General features: G+C 37.2%; 1 pseudogene; it reads left to right on the forward strand.

Annotated features, from left to right (window-relative positions):
* The first annotated feature begins 123 nt into the window (after positions 1-123).
* LOC118036227 (histone-lysine N-methyltransferase ATXR3-like) lies at positions 124-12,889 on the forward strand (annotated as a pseudogene).
* Positions 12,890-19,870: the final 6,981 nt, after the last annotated feature.

Consider the following 19,870-nt stretch of genomic DNA (forward strand, 5'->3'; position numbering starts at 1 on the left):
GTCAAAGACATCGGCACTACGACGGGTCATGTTTCGTTCGTATAAATACAGGATCCGCAAGGACATATTTGTCATTTCAAATTCAAGTCATCTCCTCAATACCCAGCCTGATAATCATAAAAAAAAAAAAAAAAAAAAACACACGAAAGCTTCGTTTTTCAGACCAAAAACACCAGCCAGCGAGCCAGAGAGAACGAAAAAAGATTTTATTTCTCTTCAAGGACTTCTTCTTCTTCTTCTTATTAATTTCTCTCTTTTCTCCTCCATTTTCGATCTGCAAAATCAACGACAATCTTCGATCTGTCCTTTTCCGTTCCTGAATTTTCTCCCGGTAAGTCTCTCCTTATTCTCTCCGTTATCTCCCCGTTATTTACAAACACTAGGTTTTTGTAGAGGGTACTGATTCTAGTTACTTTTTGTTCATTTGATTTAATTTAACCCTACATTGATGAACTAATGGTTTTGTGTTCGTGGATTTGTGGAAATTAGGGTTTGGAATTGAAGCGAAGGAGACGAACAAAATTGGCTGAAGTATGAGCATCGATAGCCCTGGGAAAGCGGAGAATTAGGGTTTTCGGGCTTTGGAGATTTCAGGTTTTGAATTCCATGGGTGATGGAGGTGTCGCATGTATGCCTTTGCAGCGCAGTAGTAATAATATCATCATGGAAGAAAGATTTCCTGTTCAAGAAAAGAATACAACGACAACAGTAACAGCAGCAGTTCCATCAACAACAACAACGAAAGTGGAAAATGTAAACAACAACAGTAACAGCAGTGGTGGTGGTGGTAGTAATAATAAAAATAATAATAATAATGTCAGTAGTGGTGACAAGAAGGATAACGGGAAAAGTAATAGTAGCAACAATGGGGTGACCGGGAAGGTGAAGAAGGTGAAGAGGATAGTTAAGGTGAAAAAGGTGGTGAGGAAAGTAGTGGTGGCGGAGAAGAAAGGAGTGGGATTGGTGAGAGAAGTTAAGAGTGCTTGTGGGAGTGGTAGTAAGGAAGTAGTGGTGTTGGAGAAGAAAGAATCAGGATTGAAGAAGGAAGAAAAGAGCAAGGAAGTGACAGCTGAGAAGAAAGAATCAGGATGGAAGAAGGAAGTGGCAGCGGAGAAGAAAGAATCAGGTTTGAAGATTAGTAGTGGTGGCAAGACAGTTGAAAATGGTGATGGTTTGGGTTCTGGGGATGCTAAGTTGCAGAGTGGGAGTAATAATATTAAAGAGGAAGTTGAAGAGGGGGAATTAGGGACATTGAAGTGGCCGCCTAAAGGGGAAATTGAGAATGGCGAATTTGTTCCTATACCAGAGAAGCCAAGGAGAAGTGAGATTGAGAGAGGAGAGATTGGTATTGAGAAATGGAAGAAAGGGGATATAGAGAAAGGGGAGATTGTTTCGGGTAATAAATGGCAGAGAGGGGAAGTGGTTCGAGATGAAATCGAGAAAGGTGAGTTCATTCCGGACAGGTGGAATGGTAAAGATGAGTACGGCTACATTAGGTCTCGTGGCAGGTATGACATGAGTAGGGAGCGGACGCCACCTTCAGGGAAGTATTCTTGTGAGGATTTTAACCGAAGGAAAGAGTTGACTAGAAGTGGGGGTAGTCTGCACAGTAAAAGTTCTATGAGGTGGGAGAGTGGCCAGGAAAGGAGTACGAGGATCAGCTCAAAGATTGTTGATGAAGAAGGTTCGTATAAGAGTGAGTACAGCAATGGTAAGAACCCTGGAAGGGAGTATTCTTCTGGCAACAGGTTGAAACGTCATTGTACCGATTCTGATAGCACCGAGCGCAAACATTATGGGGATTACTCTAGTTCTAAAAGCAGGAGACTTTCTGAGGATGGTTCCCGCTATGCTTACTCAGAGCACTATTCACGTCACTCTGTGGAGAGGTTCTATAAAAACTCTTCTTCCTCCAGAGTATCTTTATCAGACAAGTACTCATCCAGGCATCACGAGTCCACTTTGCCCTCTAAGGTTGTTTATGACAGGCATGTTCATTCCGACTGGTCCCCACATGAGAGGCCCCGATACAATGATCACAGGGACCGAAGTCCAATCCGTCATGAGAAATCTCCCTATGGCCGAGAAAGGACACCATATGGACTGGAGAGATCTCCATATGGGCGAGAAAGATCACCATATGGACGTGAGAGGTCACCATGTTGGCGAGACAGATCCCCATATGGACATGATAGATCCCCCTATGGACGTGAGAAATCCCCATACGGACGAGAGAGATCCCCATATGGACTTGAGAAATCACCTTATGAACGAAGCCGCCATTACGAGCATAGAAAAAGGAGTCCTTCTTATGTGGAAAGGTCCCCACAGGATCGAGCCCGGCACCATGACCGCAGCGATCGAACACCAAATTGCTTGGAGCGATCCCCACATGATCGGGCTAAGCCCAATAATTATAGAGAAGCAAGTCGAAAGGGGGGAGCCACTGAGAAGCGGAACTCTCAGTATGGTAATAAACAGCAGGAGGATAAGATCAGCCAAAAGGATCCTGATGCAAGGGACACAGAACCCCCAGCTAAGGAATCTCAAGATAAAAGTAGCGTGCTTAATCTTGATGGTTTGGATGAAAAGAATGCCAGCAGTGAAACTCGCATAGAAGAGAAGTCCGAGAGCCCAAGGATAAATATTAAAGAACCTCCTCAAGTTGATGGACCTCCTCCTGAAGAACTGCAATCTATGGAGGAAGATATGGATATATGTGATACGCCACCACATGTCCCTGCTGTGGCTGATACATCAACTGGTAAATGGTTTTACCTAGATCATTTTGGTGTGGAATGTGGCCCTTCAAAGTTATGCGAGCTTAAGGCGCTTGTTGATGAAGGAAGTCTTATGTCTGATCACTTTATCAAGCACTTGCATAGTGATAGGTGGTTGACAATCGAAAATGCACTTTCACCATTTGTGCCAGTGAATTTCCCATCTGTTGTGCCAGATGCTATAACTCAACTAGTAAGCCCTCCAGAGGCTCCTGGTAATCTTTTGGCAGATACTGGAGATATCGGGCAATCTGGTGCTCAGATTGGCGAGGGAGTGTCGGGGAATTTTCTGAAACCACCACCCTGCCCTGATCACAGTGAAATTGCTTCTGAGTCTTTAGAAGATCTACAGATTGACGAAAGAGTTGGAGCTCTACTGGAGGGTTTTTCTGTTGTTCCTGGCAGTGAGCTAGAGACTGTTGGAGGTATTTTTTAAATTTTCTTTCTTTTACTTTTCATTTTATAGCATTAAATAATTTTCTGGTTATTTAATGCTAATGTTTATTTTTTGTCTGTTTGGATATTTCTTACATTCTTTCTTCTTCTTTATCATCCTGCAGAAGCTCTGCAAATGACATTTGAACATGTGCAATGGGAGGGATGTATAAAAGCAGAAGGTATATAAATGAATGCCAATATCAATCCTGTAATTAATTTATTTTCTCGTTTTCTTGGGTCATCTCCACCTCAAGTGTCGCACATCTTCAGACAGTCTCTCCCCAATATTCACAAAACAAGTCAGTTGCCATGACAGATCATCCAGAAATACTGACCAGTGTCTTCTTGAATGAACAGGTTTTACCTGGCAGCGAGCTACCGCTTCTGAACAACAGGATGAAAACAGTGATGAATTACAAAGACATTCTGATGTGAAAACAAACGTAGCTGTGGAAGCATGGCCAGCTACTCTTGCTGACAAGGATGATGGCTTTGCCTCATCTGTTGATTCCACTGACTGGTTTTCTGGTCGATGGTCTTGCAAGGGTGGGGACTGGAAGAGGAATGAGGAGTCTGTCCAGGACAGATGTACTCGAAGGAAACTTGTTCTCAATGATGGATTCCCAGTGTGCCACATGCCAAAGTCTGGGTGTGAGGACCCACGGTGGCATATAAAAGATGATTTGTATAATCCTTCTCAAAGCAGGAAGCTTGACCTCCCTCCTTGGGCTTTCTCTAGCTCAGATGATAGAAATGATACTGGTGGTGTCAGTAGATCAACCCTCAATAAACCTCCAATAACGAGGGGAGTGAAAGGAACCGTGCTACCAGTGGTCAGGATAAATACATGTGTGGTTCAGGACCATGTTTCTGAGACCCGCACTAAAGTTCGAGGGAAGGACAGATATCATTCAAGATCTGTTCGAACTCATTCTGCAACTAATGATGTGAAGAGTTCATCAGTGGAGTGCGATTCACAATCCAGAGTTGTCAATGATCAAGACTCACATGGATGTTGGAAGTCAACTGCATCACTTAACACTCCCAAAGACCGTCTTTGTACAGCAGATGACTTACAATTGAATTTGGGTGACTGGTATTACTTAGACGGTTCTGGCCATGAACGAGGTCCATTATCATTTTCAGAGCTTCAGAACTTGGCGGATAAAGGTACCATCCAAAAGTATAGCAGCGTTTTCAGGAAATTTGATAGAGTGTGGGTTCCGGTTGCATCAGCCACAGAGACTTCTGAAGCCGCTGTCAGAACTCAACAGTCAAATGTTGAGCTGTCTGTTGGTTCTTCAGGAACTCTCTTGAAGTCCCAGACTGTTGCTAATATTGAGAGTAACAAAGATTCTAGTTCATTTCACAGCCTTCATCCACAGTTCATCGGTTTTACCCGGGGGAAGCTACATGAATTGGTAATGAAATCGTACAAGAACCGGGAGTTTGCTGTAGCCATAAATGAGGCCTTGGATCCATGGATTGTTGCAAAACAGCCTCAGAAAGAGCTCGATAAACATATGTACCTCAAATCAGGTATGGATGAGTTGATCATCCAGGTTTCCTTTTGTATCTACAACTGAGTAATATTAATTGCATGATCAAGTATTAGATGATCTTCTTGCTGCTCTCACTTTGCATGCACACGTGCCCTGCTGACAGATGAAGCATTAACAGTTCTCCTCCTGCTTCCTTCACATTTCTCTTCTTTTGTCTGCATCATAACTTCCATAACATTGGCTCAAGTTTCCATGTCCCATGCCTTTGTTTTGTCACAAATGATTGATCTTTGCTGCGTTGCTGGAAATGTTTAGATGGTATTTATTTATGTGTTTTCCTTAAGGTTCTCCGCAGATGGTACTGTCTGAAACTTTTGGTTTGGGCCATAATTTTCGCCGTGTTTTCTTGTGGTTGATCAACATCCCTATTTTCCCACTGAAATACTTGTATTTGATTGTTTGTCGTTATAGGTGTGAAACTAGCACTCACTTTTCCTCCATTACCTTGTTTTTTCTTTACATATGCTTTAGGTTTGTTTTCTTGTGTCCACTATTGTCATCTCTTTCAAATTCTGCCTCTTGTTCTTCAGGCTTTGGCAATTTTTGCCTCCTTCCTTTTCATTTGTTTCTTTCTGCATGTTTTTCTTCAACTTTTGCTCTTTGCTGTGCTTTTTTCTGGATCATATGTTGTCGATATATTAAAAGGTCGATCAAACACATATTGCAAAAAGCTATTGTTATGGTTGTGCTAAATGAATTTTGTCTGTTACATCTGTGGCAATCATATATCTTTGTTCATTGCATTGACCTGTGCTCTATTTAGCTCCAGTTTCTGAACATATGTTTGCATATGTTTTCTATAACTTCCATGTTGTACGCAATCTGAGGTGCTTTTTCTGGGGCTGGTGAGTTGCAGAAATAGATGTACGTGTTGGAAAAAGAGCCTGGATGCAGCCTGACCAAATTGTTAAGCATAATGAAATGGAGGAAGACACAGTGCACAAGGTTGAAAGCACTTTTGAGCAACTATGTGGAGATACCAATTTCCACAGAGAAGAGAGCATGTGTTCAGAAATTGAGGCAGGAAGCTGGGGTTTATTGGATGGTCATATGCTGGCACGAATCTTTCATTTTCTGAGATCTGACTTGAAATCCCTAGTCTTTGCTTCCTTGACTTGTAAACAGTGGAGAGCTGCTGTTAGTTTTTACAAGGGCATATCAATACAGGTTGATCTTTCATCTGTGGGTCGCAACTGTACTGACCTGATGGTGAGGAGTATCATGGTAAGTTTTATATATGTTTGGCTTTACAGGCTATAGTCAAGTCTTTACCTTTCTGGGGGTAATATGATTTACATGTTTGCAGAATGGTTATAACAAAGAAAAGATTAATGCAATGGTGCTGACGGGTTGTACAAATGTCACTTCTGGCATGCTTGAAGAAATTCTTCGCTCTTTCCCATGTTTATCTTCTATAGATATTAGAGGCTGCACCCAGTTCATGGAGTTGGCCCATCAATTTCCACGTGTTAGTTGGCTCAAGAGCCGCACAAGGATCCTTGAGGAGTCAAATTCTAAACTAAGGAGTCTTAAACAAATCAGCGGGAGAGATGATTTTGGGGAGCTGAAGGAGTATTTTGATAGTGTGAATAAGAGAGACTCAGCAAATCAATTATTTCGTCGAAGTTTGTACAAACGCTCAAAAGTGTTTGATGCTAGAAAGTCATCATCCATTCTATCCAGGGATGCTCGTATGAGGCGATGGGCAGTCAAGAAATCTGAAAATAGCTATACAAGGATGGAGGGGTTTCTTGCTGCAGGTTTAAAGGACATAATGAAGGAGAATATCTTCGATTTTTTTGTGCCTAAGGTACCAATACTTGGTTTGTACTGATATGAGTTGTGCTGGCTTGAGTTCTTATTCCTTTTTTTTGTATATTAATCAGGTGGCAGAAATTGAGGATAGGATGAAGAATGGCTATTATGTTGGGCATGGATTGAGGTCGGTCAAGGAGGATATTAGTCGAATGTGCAGGGATGCAATTAAGTAAGTTTATCTTTAATTGCTATTTTGTACTCGTTTGTATATCTAGGCATGTCTGTATCTGCATTTGTTTGGTGCTGTGGTCTGGAAACATTGTATAACCCAAGATTGCTTAAACAGCAAAACCATTCTCCCTTCCTTTTAATGAATCAAAAGCTTATGAATTTCTGTTTCAATTGTTACTGGAAACAATTGCTGATGTGATGCTGACGGCCTACATTTAGTACAAGGATTTCCGTTAGCTTTGCCGCTGTATTTTATGTACTTGTATTTTGCTCTTTCCATGCTGGAATATTTGCAATGAAGATTTCTACTATTGCACACCAGCATTAAGTTTAATGAAACCACTATGCACACCTCTTTTGCTTTCTTAACAATACTTTACATTGGCGGACCTCAATTTCTTTCTTTATCATAACATTATCATGATTATTTGTGTGATACTATCTTTTATGTATGTACATCCATAATTGCAGAGTAAAGAATCGGGGTGCTGGAGACATGAATCACATCATTACATTGTTTTTCCAACTAGCCTCTCGTTTGGAAGAGAGTTCTAAGTTTTCTTATGAAAGAGATGAGCTCACGAAGTCATGGAAAGATGATTTATCTGCAGCGTTGGATTCTGCTCCAATGAAACATAAGAAGAAAGCTACTGGAAAGAAGTACATGAATAGGAGCAATGGCACTATCCCTGCAAATGGTAGTTTTGATTATGGAGAATATGCATCTGATCAGGAAATTAAGAAGCGTATATCCAAACTCAACAGAAAATCCATGGATTCAGGAAGTGAAACTTCTGATGACCGGTCTTCTGAAGATGGCAGGAGTGGTAGTGATAGTACTGCCTCAGATACAGAAAGTGACTTGGATTTCCGATCAGAAGGCCGAACTGGGGAGTCAAGAGGAGATGGATACTGTATGACAGATGAGGATGAACGTGAATGGGGTGCTCGCATGACAAAAGTGAGTCTGGTTCCTCCTGTTACTAGGAAGTATGAAGTCATAGACCAATATCTTATTGTAGCAGATGAGGAGGATGTCCAGCGAAAGATGTCTGTATCTTTGCCAGATGACTATGCTGAGAAGCTTGATGCACAGAAAAATGGCACTGAGGAATTAGATATGGAACTTCCTGAAGTCAAGGATTACAAACCTAGGAAACAGCTTGGAGACGAAGTTATAGAACAAGAAGTTTATGGAATTGATCCCTATACCCACAATCTTTTACTTGATTCCATGCCTGAAGAAGTGGACTGGCCTTTGTTGCAAAAACATATGTTCATTGAAGATGTGCTACTCTGTGCCCTGAATAAGCAAGTCAGGCACTTTACTGGCGCTGGGAACACTCCAATGACATATCCTATACAGCCTGTTGTTGAAGAAATTGAACAAGCTGCTATGGAGGATTGTGATATTCGAAAAATGAAAATCTGTCGGGGTATCTTGAGAGCCATAGATAGTCGACCTGATGACAAATATGTTGCTTACCGGAAGGTATAGCACTTGAACTTGATAGTATCCTTGCCCCCAAAACACACACATGCACCAAAAAAAAAACACAAGAAAATTCTTTTTTCTGTATTTTTCTCCCTTTATGGTTATTTTACACCCGTTCTTTTCATCATCAGGGGCTTGGTGTTGTATGCAACAAAGAAGGTGGTTTCGGAGATGATGACTTTGTTGTGGAGTTTTTGGGAGAGGTATGAATTCTGACTAGTTGAAAAAACTGCATTTAAGGAGCACCTGTCATTATTTGATTGCATAGTAAAATAATGTTTTACAGAACTTTTAGAAGCTGTCATGGGTGGTATCCTTTGGGATGATAGGATACGTAACCGCTGATGTGTTGCCAGGATCATCTTCTTTGTACTGGCAGATGAAGTGTGTGATCCTGCAACATAGTTTTGTACGATATCTTTGCGTTAGATATTATTGGTCAGAGGTTTCTTTGGTTTTAACATCTCAAATACATCAGTAGAGCAAAGTAAAAAATAAGGCTGTCTTATGATGCAACTCCTAGTGTAGTTGATAACTTGGCATTCATGTAATTGCTTCTAATTATCCATTGATAACATTGGAAAGTGCATGTGTCTGAAAGTAATAACTATGCATTGGTTTGCTTTCATAATATTTCTGCGTTTGATGCTTGGGGGCTGTTCTTTAGAATAAATCTTTGGTGTTACATGGTGGTAAAGCTTTAACCTTTTTCTTTTTCTTCACTTTAAACTTAATTTTTGTAGGTATATCCTGCATGGAAATGGTTTGAGAAGCAAGATGGGATTCGATTATTACAGAAAGACAGTAAAGAACCAGCTCCAGAATTTTACAACATTTATCTTGAGAGGCCAAAGGTGTTGTGTTACTTGAACTTCTGTAAATGGGTTTGTCATATCTTGTCTCCTCTTGCTTTATTGAATTTCCTGATATTTTGTTGCTATTCTGCAGGGTGATGCTGATGGTTATGATTTGGTTGTTGTTGATGCCATGCATAAGGCGAACTATGCAAGTCGCATCTGTCACTCATGCAAACCTAATTGTGAAGCAAAGTGAGTATTGCTCCCCTTTTATTCGCTGTTTCTGATTAATGTGCAGAGGGATAAAGCATTATTCTGGAAAGCTTTGCTAGTTATAGAATATCAAGTAAATGGTGGTTCAGTGACATTAATTTACATCCATGCATTTCTTTTTGCTCTCTTGTTGTTATATATGAATATTACAATCTTAGGAAGGTAGATAATCCAATTAGATGTTTAAAGCTAGAAACATCCCATGAATGACAATCCGTGAAAGGCAAAGCTCCAGATCTTAGAATTAGTTTTTGGGTGGATGGTGTTATATGCATGCATGCTGGATGTGTTTTTCTTCGATTGTTTTTGTTTTCCATGATGACTTTTGTGGGAATCAAAATGTTTGGAATCTGGAATTGATTATTTCTTTGTTGAGTGAGATAATGCTGCACCATCTGTGTATTTGTTGTTCAATGAAGTATTGTTCTATTGAAGATTGATCTGATTTTGAAGCAGCAGTTATTGAGAGAAAAATGTCATTGTGAGACACTTGTTGTAAAAAGAAAAATGCTGTTCAATATTAACAAAATTTCAGTCATTCAGATTATTATCAATGTGAATGCAGAGTTACTGCTGTAGAGGGTCAGTACCAGATTGGAATCTACACTGTCCGTGAAATCCAACATGGCGAGGAGATAACATTTGATTACAATTCTGTGACAGAGGTGCATATCGTTTACCTGTTGGCCTTTTCACACTGTAGAATATAAATTCCACTTTTTTTATTCTTGTCCAATGGTTGGTGGCTTTTCATTTTGCAGAGTAAAGAAGAATATGAAGCGTCTGTTTGTTTGTGTGGTAGCCAAGTTTGCAGGGGTAGCTACTTAAATTTGACAGGTGAAGGGGCTTTCCAAAAGGTACAGACTAGGATTGAATTCTCTTTTCAGAAAAATATTGAAATATCTTATCACTGTACTTAAAGTTTTTGTGTTTTTTTATTTGATGTCAACTGAACATTGCTGCTTATCAGGTGTTGAAGGAGTGGCATGGATTACTGGATCGACATTATTTGATGCTCGGGGCTTGTGAATTAAATTCTGTGTCTGAAGAAGATTATCTGGACTTGGGAAGGGCTGGTTTAGGCAGTTGCTTACTTGGTGGGTTGCCAGATTGGGTGGTTGCATATTCTGCTCGTCTGGTCAGATTTATAAATCTGGAAAGAACAAAGCTTCCTGAGGAAATTCTGAGGCATAATTTGGAAGAGAAAAGGAAATATTTTGCAGATACATGTCTTGAGGTCGAGAGAAGTGATGCTGAGGTTCAGGTAAATGCATAGTGTATGTGTGCACGTGAAATGCTCTTATGAAGTCTGCTGTTTGAGTGACTGCTTGTAATTACTTTCTGGTACTCTTTTTTTGAGCAGGCTGAAGGTGTCTACAACCAGAGGCTTCAAAATTTGGCTGTTACTCTTGACAAGGTCAGTATTGCCTTGGTAATTATTTGAACTATCAGCTTTTGATACAAAATTTTGATCTCTGATGTTTAGGTCCTAGGACCATTGATTTTATGTCTCAGCCTGAAATGTACTGATGTAGAACCACCAGCAAGATCATCCCTTCGTAATTGCCTTTGTTTTACCTATCATACCTTGTTCCTAACTCATAGAACATGGCTATAGAGTCCGGGCTTTGTGATACAAAATTTCCTCTGATATTTAGACCTTGGGGCTAACAATTACAGGTCTGAGTATGAAATCTAACCTGTAGAAATGATTTAAGAACTGCCTTAATTTTCTATCCATTTATTCCATGTGCCCAACTCATTGAACATGATTATAGTCTGGCTGATGAAGCTCTAGGTTTGAGGTCTGAGTATGTTGATTTTAGATGTCTTCCATCAGTAGGAATTCGTGAATTCTTAAATCTTCTAAGTTCTATATGCAGGTGAGGTATGTAATGAGGTGCATATTTGGTGACCCAAAGCAAGCTCCACCTCCGCTGGAGAAGCTTACTCCCTGAAAGAAACTGTTTCCTTCCTCTGGAAAGGAGACGGATCACTTGTTGATGAACTTCTGCAGTGCATGTCTCCTTATATGGATGAAGACATGCTAAATGACCTCAAGTCCAAGGTTTGTGCGCACGATCCATCAGATTGTGATGACATTCAGAAAGCTCTTCAGAAATCTTTATTGTGGTGAGCAGCAGCAGCTTATATTGCTTCTTTTTTTCCTTAATGTGTTTTCTTGGGGAAAGAAGGGAAAATTCTATTGATTTTTTTTATTTTGAAGGTTGAGGGATGAGGTGCGCAGTCTTCCATGTACATACAAGTGCCGGCATGATGCTGCAGCTGACTTAATCCATGTTTATGCTTATACAAAGAGCTTCTTTAGAGTTAGGGTAAGTCTTTGCTGAACCAGTCTCCTCTAACTGGTTATGTCAATTTTCTTTGCCTTGGAACTACTTTTGCTGTCTCCATTGCATGCTCTTTATTCTATCTCCAAGTAACATGGTAAATTTCTTGCAGGAATATGATGCATTTACTTCTCCACCAGTTCACATTAGTCCACTTGACTTAGGCCCTAAATGTGCTGATAAGTTAGGGGGTCTTCCCCACAAGTATCAAAAAACCTATGGGGGGAACTATTGCATGGGGCAGTTGATATTTTGGCATGTCCAGACTAACACCGAGCCTGATTTTACCCTTGCTAAAGCGAGTAAGGGCTGCTTGTCATTACCCGAAATTGGTTCCTTTTACGCTAAGGTTCAGAAGCCATCACAGCAGCGCATTTATGGTCCCAAGACCGTGAAAATGATGTTGGAAAGAATGGTAAGTTTCATTGCACTATCATTTACTGCATGCTGTTTGATATCTCTGTACCACAAGATCTTAGCTTTGCCCGCATCCTTGCTTTAACTGAAGCTGCCATGATTTATCCTTAACTCTGGAGATGGTAGGCATGTGTCTTCATGCTTAGGCCTGAGAAGTTTTTCAGGCTGAATCCGAGATACCTATGGTTAAAAAATGACTTCTGTAAACCAAAGTTGTCAACCCTGATCACAATAACCTAGAATCACTTTAGCCAAACTATTTTCGAACCAGATTTGTTAGCGTGTGGTTTCTTATCTGTTGATGTTGTATTTTCAGGAGAAGTACCCTCAGAAACCGTGGCCCAAGGACCAAATATGGTCATTCAAGAACTCTCCAAGAGTTTTTGGCAGCCCAATGCTAGATGCTGTATTGAACAATGCCCCACTAGACAGAGAAATGGTACACTGGCTGAAGCACAGGCCTACAGTATACCAAGCGATATGGGATCGATGAAGTTGCTCTCCCCAGACAGGGTAAGCCGCAGGGGGTGGGGGAATATCATTAATCAGGCATCAAAAGCTTGTTAAGTGTTCTGGAATGGTTTCTTCATTTTAGTTCACAGCTGCCCCTTTTAGTGTGGGAGTTGGTCATCATTCCATAGCATCTCTCTCCCTCTGCTGCTTTCTCCCCATTCTTGTTAAGTGTACAGTCTTTTATTTTGTTTTTGTTTTTCATTTTTTCCTTACTGTAATTTTGTAATTCATTGTTTGGTAGCAAAGAAAAATGAAAAGGAAAATTTCCCATCAATTTCCTCTCTCTCTCTCTCTCCCTCTCGCTCTGACCTCCATTTTGTGAAGAGAACAAGATAGCGTAAACAGGTAAAAAGCTCAGGAGTCCTGCCATGCCTGCTAATTTCTAGCAGCTCTCTATCTTCCCTGACAGGCTGACACCTATACAACACTCTCACGCCCAAGCATCATCCTCGCTTGCTCCTTTTGCTGTCTGCACACCCCTCTCATCACTCATTCTCCACCGTCTGATCACCCCCCCACCCCCACCTAAAAACAAAAACCCCCTTTCCCTTTCCCGACATCTAACTGTTCGAACACCCATATCATCCTTGATTCCGGTGACCTATATTCTTCCTACACGTGTCCCCCCTTAAGAGGACACCCTCCGCGGAGAGTAACAGTAACATCTCCTAATTGCTTTGGTTCATGAAGTGGAGACCGATGTTATTGATTCTAGCTTTGTTTTAATGGAGATCCATATATCCCGTTATTTCCATTAATCTCGAGTGGCAGTAGTAATCCAGGCCGTACTACCATGTTTTCTCTTACGGAACTCCAGTTTCCACTGCGCCGATAACTTTCAACTCCGTCGACATGTTAGCCCCGTCCCTTCTCGGTCACCACAACAATCCCTTGACTTCTCTGCCTGCATCAAACTTAACCAACTACTTGAACGAAGATGATAGTTACTATTAACAACCCTCCAGCCTTGACACATCTTGGTTTTGGCAACTGTTGTCGCTCACCTCAACTCAGCCCACCCCACGAGTCAACTAAACCCTAAGGTTGCTGCTCTCCTGTCCCGCAACCAGTCGAGTCAACTCATCCGTATGAATTTCTCTCCTCGGTCCTGGACAAGTTGTCAAGGCTTAAGAATTGAAGAGAGAATTAGAAGAAGAAAAGAAATTGAGGGAGAAGTAAAGGGAAGAAAGAGGGTTGAAACTGCAATTTCAGAATTCTTATTCTTTCATTACCGGCCTCACAAGTTCTTGATACTATGAACTCTAGCCCCCTAACTATCTCAACAGACTTTCTAACTAACAATCAACAAGTCTGACCAACTAACTTTCATCACATACCCTTTTCTTATTTACAGTTATGACAGTTGCCAACCAATACTGCCTCAATCTGTTTTGAGAAACGCACAGGCTCTAGGGTCGGTGATTGAAAACCTCGCGGTTGTTTCCGAGAAACTGAAAAGGTCGGCCCGGATGATGAAACCAAATTAAGCCGTCTGCTTTTGATCATGGTATTGGGTCGTCTTCTTCATCAGCTTCGCTTCTTACGCGACAGAGAATCACTGAGACGGTGAAATGCTTAAGAGAACTGATGCCATGGGTTTCTACAAGGATGTACACGGCCACTATACTTGATGAGGCTTAAGAGTATATCATTATTTTACAAGAACAGGTTAGAGCTTCAGTAGTACAGTCAAGACCTGTCACTACTTTCGATCATCGTAGTCACAATTGTCCGTACTCTAATGATCCTTACAACTTTGTTAATGGTGCTAATGTCGGTGGTGGTGGTGATTTTGCTTTCGGGGAGGCTGCGTCAAGTAAGGAGCAGATAATGGAGATGGTTTTGAAGTCTAATGTGGGTCAAAACTTTTTGGATTTTTTTATTTCAATGGAGGGGTTTTCAAGTTAAATTTATGATTTTAGCGGCGTGTTTGTGTGCGCACGTGCGGAAGGGGTTTTGAGGTCTTTTTATTTAAGGAATAATGAGTTACTAATATCTTATTATCTCTAGGCATTTTGGGCCTAATTATTATAGGTTTTAGCTTTGTTTACTTTAAGATTTGATATATATATATATATAAACAATATCTAAATAGTGTGGGGAATCACTGTTCCCCCACACCTAAATCACTGTGGATTACAATAGTAATTCACAGTGTTTTCTCTTTTGTTTTCTTTTTTTTTTTTGCATTTTTTCATTTTTTTTTTTTCAACTTTCCCTCATTTTTTTTTTCGTTTTGTTTTCTCTTTTTTTTTCGAAATTTCTTTCCTTTTTTTTTTTCCAACTTTGCTTTTTTTTTTTTCTTTTTTTCCATTTAATTTTCTTTTAAAATGTTTTCTTTATTGATTTTACTTTTTAAATATTGAACTGGTTAAAAATTCTGCTTTGTAATTTTTTTCCTTTAAAATATTGTGGATTGCTACGGTGTTTTTTCAATTTTATTTTTTTTATTTTTTTAAAATTATATTTGTTAAATTTTTTTATATTGAGCTGATTAATAATTTAGTTTTGTAATTTTTTTTCTTTAAAATATTGTTAATTGCTACAGTGTTTCTCTACATGGTTTTCTTTGTTTTTGTTTTTGTTTTCTCCAAAATTATCTTTTTTATTTTATTTTTTTAATATTGAGCTGGTTAAAAATTACAGTTACAATATGTGAGGAAAGCACTGTAACTTTCCTTGCAAATTATTGTGGATTGCTACAGTGTTTTTTTCTCATGTGGTTTTTTTCTGTTTTGTTATGTTTTTTTTTCTTTTCTAAAATTTTCTTTGTCAGTTTTTATTTTTTAAATATTAAGTTGTTTAATAATTGCAATTACAAATAAATATAAGTTTTTCCTCACAAAACGCTATGGATTGATACAATTTTTCCTTACATGGTTTTTTTTTCTAGTTTCTTTTGTGTTTTTCTTTTTTGTAATATTTTTTTTAAATTATCTTTGTCGATTTTATTTTTTTTTAATATCGAGTTGGTTAGAATTTAACTTTGTAATAAAGCTTAATCATGTGGGGAAAACACTGTAACTTTCCTCACAAAACATTGTTGAAAATTACTATTAAAAGTCATTATAAATAATGTTAAATCATGTGGGGAAGCACTATAGCTTTCATTACAAAACATCGTGAATTGCTACAGTGTTTCCAACATGATTTTTTTTCCTTTTTTTTGTGTTTTCTTTTAATATTTTTTTTTCTAAAATTATCTTTGTTGATTTAATATTTTTTTTAATATTGAGCCGATTAAGAATTTAGCTTTATAATTTTTTTTCTTTAAAACACTGTGAATTATTACAGTGTTTTCCCATATGATTTTTTTATTATTTTTTCCAAAATTATCTTTGTTTATTTTTAAAAAATATTAAGTTGGTTAAGAATTATAATTACAATAAAGTTAAATCATATAGGGAAAGCGTTATAGTTTTTCTTACAAAACAATAAGGATTGCTACAGTATTTATCTAAATGGTTTTTTTATTTTATTTTATTGGGGAAAGCACTGTAGTTTTCCTCATAAAACATTATCAATTGCTACAATGTTTTTTCTTATAGGTTTTTTTTCCATCCAAAATTATCTTTGTTGTTATTTTTTAATATTAAGTTGGTAGAAAATTTAGCTTTGTAATTTTTTTTTCCTTTTATTAACAGAAAAGTTAAATCATGTGGCGAAAGCAATGTATCTTTCCTCCCAAAACATTATGGATTGCTACAAATCATTTTGTTCAGTTTCTAAGTTTTGATCACCAACACAACTTTTTTTCCCGTCATGAAATATTAGCTTCATTATATCTTTAGTTTCTATTACTTATCTAGCGCTGGTTCACAATTATAACACTATTAAATATATTTATTTTATAAGCCCGCGGCAGCGCGTGGGCATGCATCTCGTATAGTATAGTTGATAAGATCTATTATATATTTTATAACCATGAAAAATTGAGAATTCATTGTGAAACATCTTTTTTTCCTTGCTGAGAATTACCTTTTATATTATTTTAAATTTGCAGAAGAGATGCTTAATTTTGAGTTTTGAGGAATAAAAGGATTCTAGCTAGACACCTTTGACTCCTAGGCTTTTTCACATTCCTTACATTTTTATGACATTACTAAATATACTTAAATGACCAGGTAAAATATTGTTGCAGTTCAAGAAGCCATTTTTTTTCATCTTCATCTTTTTTATTATTATTATTATTTCTCATTGCAGTTTTCTATGCCTAATTTCAAGAGTAATTTGTCAAAATTTATCAAGGAAAAAAAATTATAAAGAAGTCAATAAAAAATACATTAAATGAATAGAATATTGTAAATCAAATTATTAAACAATCAAGTTGTTGATAGAATATGATAACTTAATCTTATATTTCGATAACAATACAAAATATATAACATTAATATATTTGTATCTATAAAATATCCACCGATTTGAAAGACTTATATATATAATCAAACAATTCATACATTCTGGAGGAGTATTTACATACTTGTATAATTAAACAATTCATACAACACATGACAAAAAGACCTCTCACTATATATCACGCAGACTACCTCTTGATCTTGCTAAAGGTTCATTTATTCCAAACATTCCCAGCTTCGTAGTAATTAAATTATGAAAAACAACACTTGGAGTTCACGTTGATATTTGCGCTAGTTTGTATAGATTTTGATTAATTTTATGAGTTTTAAAATTAAAAATTATATAAATTTTTAATGATCATGAGATTCGTGAAATTTAAATTTGTGACATTTAAAAAGCAAATTCAAGATGTAACCAATTAAATTATATCTTTTAAAATTTATTTAGGATCCAACCACTTAAATTACACCTCTTTAAATTTTTATATTTTTTATTGTTGCATGGTATGGTAGTGGTTGGATGATTGGATCTATTTAAAAAAGAAAAAGAAAATAGTGTGGTTTTTGTTTTGTTGGGCAGTTTCATCTATTTAGAATGCTGAAAATAATTTAGTTTTCAACGAGAAAAGAAACAAATTGGGATAATATCAAACACACAAATAGTAATTTCACTATTTAATTTCATTTATTTTTTTAAATCTCCTTTTTAATATTTTTTTCTCTGTTTTTAAAAAATCTCCTTAATTTAAATATTGTTTTTTTTTCCCATTAAATCAAAGGCATTTTAAATTTTGCCCACCAGTAGATTCAGGAACACAAAAAAACTGACCTGGGCATTTGCCCACTTCGGCATTTTTGAATTTATTTCACAATTCATTTATTTTAGACCCTTTTGGAAAAACATTAGCCTCTGTTTTGTAATATTTTTTTATAATATATTTGCAATGAAAATATATTATTTTTTTAATATATTAATATAAAATTAAAAAATCTAAAAATAAATTATTTTAATATATTTTAAGTGAAAAAAAAAACTTTTAATTTCTATTTTTTATAATTTCAACTGGTTGTTAAAGCACGGTGGGTCACACCAGCAAGTATAGCTAGAAAAAGGTACCGTGGAGGTTAGGTTTTTAAAGCTGTGGGAATATACTGCTACTTGCACTGTCAGTTATATTCTTTTGAATATAATGATAAATAAAAAAAATAAAAAAAGAATTGACAATAAATTATTTTTCAATGTGCACGTCCACATTGATTCTCTTAACTAACAAATAATAATACTAAGAGTATTCTAACCATTTAATTCTCTAATATTTTGACTTTTGGCAGGACTGGCTAGAGCCTTTGATATCTTTACTGATCTTACACCGTTTCAACACACTCTTAGGCATGAAAGTATTTTGTCATAACCGAGTTATTTATCGATAAAACTACAAGCAAATAATATAAAGGAAGTTACAAAGAAGATGAGTGCTCCTAAGCTCATGTAAACAAGAACATTTCATTATTAAAATTGATTCGTGGATGTGCACTGCCATCTCCATTACGTACAGGTTTTATACGGACAGTATTCTAACCATTTCATTCTCTAATCTTTTGACTTTTGGCCTCAGTCCACATCGAAGACCATTCGCTTGTCAAAGTTCACCGGTACTGCTCATCTTCCAAAGTGAATCAGGTGATTCGTGGATGTGCACTGCCATCTCCATAACAGGACAAATCAAAATTAAAATTCAGACCCCTTGTATTAACTAAACTTTTTTAATGAACTGCAACTGTTATTACATTCTTAAATATCAAAAAAAAAAAAACTATTCAAATAGAAGAAAGAGATGAATTGTTGTTGTAGTAAAAACATAATAACCGTACAAGATATGGAGAGACTTAAAACTTTATTTTGGACAACAATCCTTGAGAAAAACAAGACTAGAGAGAATGAGAAGGGCTGCGACAATGAAATGATTTTGTATAGAAATAGAAAAGAAAAATAATTAATAAATAAATAAGTTATATAAGATTAATAAATAAGCTATAACACTAGAGTTGAGACGAATTTGAAACTAGCTATATAATTCATCTACATATATGTTTAAGCTATTGAATTTCGGATAAAAATCTGTAATATTTATTCTTGTTGTCACAGTACCTAATGCTTGCTTTGTTCTTTAATTGGCTCTTTTTAAAAATAATAAAAAAAACAATTTCTGGGACCCTACATGACTTTGTTCAATATGATGGCTGAGGTGAAACGTGGCATCTTGTTATCTTCCTCAGTAACCAACTTTTTTATAGTGTACTTCTACAAAACACTTGGAAACTTAATTTTGACCGGGCAAACCCACTTACAAACAACGATCCTCGTATTTAATTACCGAAAAAGTCCTCGTATGCTAAACAACGACTTCTAGATAATTAAGTAGACAATGCAGGGTGGAGGCAACCTTCCAGATTACCATGGAGTTTTAGCAGCAAATGTGTTTTCCAGTCCTTTTCAATGGTTATAAAATAATTGAAATTTTTTTCTTTTCACACGTAGGCGAGGAGGCGGTTCCATTTAATCAAGGCAAAGTCTTTCCACAATTCCGCATCGCTTTTAAAACTATTACATTTTTATAAATATTTCTTCAATCAATTTTAAAAGATAGGGGGGGTTATATAAAGGCAGTGGGGGAAGAGCTTTGAATCTTGGCCCTCTCCTCCAACCTTCCTAATAGATTTAGCCTACCATGGAGTTTGAGCTTATGAATAAACAACTTACCACCACTGACATAGAGTCTCGTCTGTCTTATCATATTCTTTTGAATTCTATATTCTTTTGAATATATAATAATAATAATAATAATAAAAAAGAATTGACAGTATTACTGGCAACGGAGCGAAATGGTCAGATGCAAGTT

Source organism: Populus alba, chromosome 7 (genome assembly GCF_005239225.2).
Source record: "Populus alba chromosome 7, ASM523922v2, whole genome shotgun sequence".
In the NCBI taxonomy this organism is placed as follows: Eukaryota; Viridiplantae; Streptophyta; class Magnoliopsida; order Malpighiales; family Salicaceae; genus Populus; species Populus alba.